Below are 2,500 nucleotides of genomic sequence, written 5' to 3' on the forward strand. Positions count from 1 at the left end.
GGACCTTTAGATCTTCAGTCTAACGCTCTCCCAACTGAGCTATTTTGGCCTTCTGATAGCTGGGGTCTTCATACTTTAATTTGAACCATTTAACAAAATAGATGCAGGACCTGGATTTTTAACCTCATATGGTAGAGATATGTTTTAAGGAGTCCTGTATCATTCCCCAGTTAACTGGTGCAATGGGTAAATAGCATTTTTGGGATCCAGGTTAGGTAGTTGTTTTTTTAAATCTGAATGGACTAGCATTATATTACCCAGATATATTTGGCATGAGTAGGTAAGCAATGTCATCTGACTACTGACATCTGTGTTCACGGGGAAGTGGAATGTGATGCAGACAAGAGTTTACTTTACAAAAAAGGACGAAATGGGAAACATTCATAGTCAAACCTGAAGGAAAGATAGGTGGAAGAAAGTTTAAAAGGAGGACATGAAGCAAAGTCTATGTTGAATTGATCATTTTGTGGATCAGTTGATAAAAATGTTGATAGAGAAAAAAGTGCTACAGCTGATTCCAAGACTTATTTTGTGAGAAGCAAGGAACCTCTCAACAGTGCCGAAACCCAGGATTAAACCAGGGACCTTTAGATCTTCAGTCTAACACTCTCCCAACTGAGCTATTTCTGCCTCCTGCTAGCTGTAGTCTTCATACTTTAATTTAAACCATTTAACAAAATAGATGCAGGACCTGGATTTTTAACCTCATATGGTAGAGATATGTTTTAAGGAGTCATGTATCATTCCGCAATTAACTGGTGCAATGGGCAAATAGCATTTTTGGGATCCAGGTTAGGTAGTTGTTTTTTTAACTCTGAATGGACTAGCACTATATTACCCAGATATATTTGGCATGAGTAGGTAAGCAATGTCATCTGACTACTGACATCTGTGTTCAAGGGGAAGTGGAAGGTAATGCAGACAAGAGTTTACTTTACAAAAAAGCATGAAATGGGAAATATTCATTGTCAAACCTGAAGGTAAGAGAGGTGGAAGCAAGTTTAGAAGGAGGACATAAAGCAAAGTCTATGTTAAATTGATTGTGTTGTAGATCAGTTGGAAAAAATTTGATGAATAGAGAAAAAGTACTACAGCTGATTCCAAGACCTATTTTGTTAGAAGCAAGTAACCTCTCAACTGTGCCGAAACCCGGGATTGAACCAGGGACCTTCAGATTTTCAGTCTAACGCTCTCCCAACTGAGCTATTTCGGCCTGCTTATAGCTGTGGTCTTCATACTTTAATTTAAACCATTTAACAAAATAGATGCAGGACCTGGATTTTTAACCTCACATGGTAGAGATATGTTTTAAGGAGTCCTGTATCATTCCGCAATTAACTGGTGCAATGGGTAAATAGCATTTTTTGGATCCAGGTTAGGTAGTTGTTTTTTTAACTCTGAATGGACTAGCACTATATTACCCAGATATATTTGGCATGAGTAGGTAAGCAATGTCATCTGACTACTGACATCTGTGTTCAAGGGGAAGTGGAAGGTAATGCAGACAAGAGTTTACTTTACAAAAAAGCATGAAATGGGAAATATTCATTGTCAAACCTGAAGGTAAGAGAGGTGGAAGCAAGTTTAGAAGGAGGACATAAAGCAAAGTCTATGTTAAATTGATTGTGTTGTAGATCAGTTGGAAAAAATTTGATGAATAGAGAAAAAGAACTACAGCTGATCCCAAGACCTATTTTGTTAAAAGCAAGGAACCTCTCAACTGTGCCGAAACCCGGGATTGAGCCAGGGACCTTTAGATCTTCAGTCTAACGCTCGCCCAACTGAGCTATTTCGGCCTGCTTATAGCTGTGGTCTTCATACTTTAATTTAAACCATTTAACAAAATAGATGCAGGACCTGGATTTTTAACCTCATATGGTAGAGATATGTTTTAAGGAGTCCTGTATCATTCCCCAGTTAACTGGTGCAATGGGTAAATAGCATTTTTGGGATCCAGGTTAGGTAGTTGTTTTTTTAACTCTGAATGGACTCGCACTATATTACCCAGATATATTTGGCATGAGTAGGTAACCAATGTCATCTGACTACTGACATCTGTGTTCAAGGGGAAGTGGAATGTGATGCAGACAAGAGTTTACTTTACAAAAAAGGACGAAATGGAAAACATTCATAGTCAAACCTGAAGGCAAGATAGGTGGAAGAAAGTTTAAAAGGAGGACAGAAAGCAAAGTCTATGTTGAATTGATCATTTTGTAGATCAGTTGATAAAAATGTTGATAGAGAAAAAAATACTACAGCTGATTCCAAGACCTATTTTGTTAGAAGCAAGGAACCTCTCAACTGTGCCGAAACCCGGGATTGAACCAGGGACCTTTAGATCTTCAGTCTAATGCTCTCCCAAATGAGCTATTTCGGCCTTCTGATAGCTGGGGTCTTCATACTTTAATTTGAACCATTTAACAAAATAGATGCAGGACCTGGATTTTTAACCTCATATGGTAGAGATATGTTTTAAGTAGTCCTGTATCATTCCCCAGTT

The 2,500-nt window shown here is 38.2% G+C and overlaps 1 non-coding gene across 1 annotated transcript; it reads right to left on the bottom strand.

Annotated features, from left to right (window-relative positions):
* Positions 1–1,140: 1,140 nt before the first annotated feature.
* On the bottom strand, positions 1,141–1,213 carry TRNAF-GAA (transfer RNA phenylalanine (anticodon GAA)). Its single transcript has one exon. It is a non-coding gene; the product is annotated as a tRNA-Phe (tRNA).
* Between the last annotated feature and the right edge of the window lie 1,287 nt (positions 1,214–2,500).

This window comes from Lissotriton vulgaris, chromosome 8, assembly GCF_964263255.1.
Source record: "Lissotriton vulgaris chromosome 8, aLisVul1.2, whole genome shotgun sequence".
NCBI lineage: Eukaryota > Metazoa > Chordata > Amphibia > Caudata > Salamandridae > Lissotriton > Lissotriton vulgaris.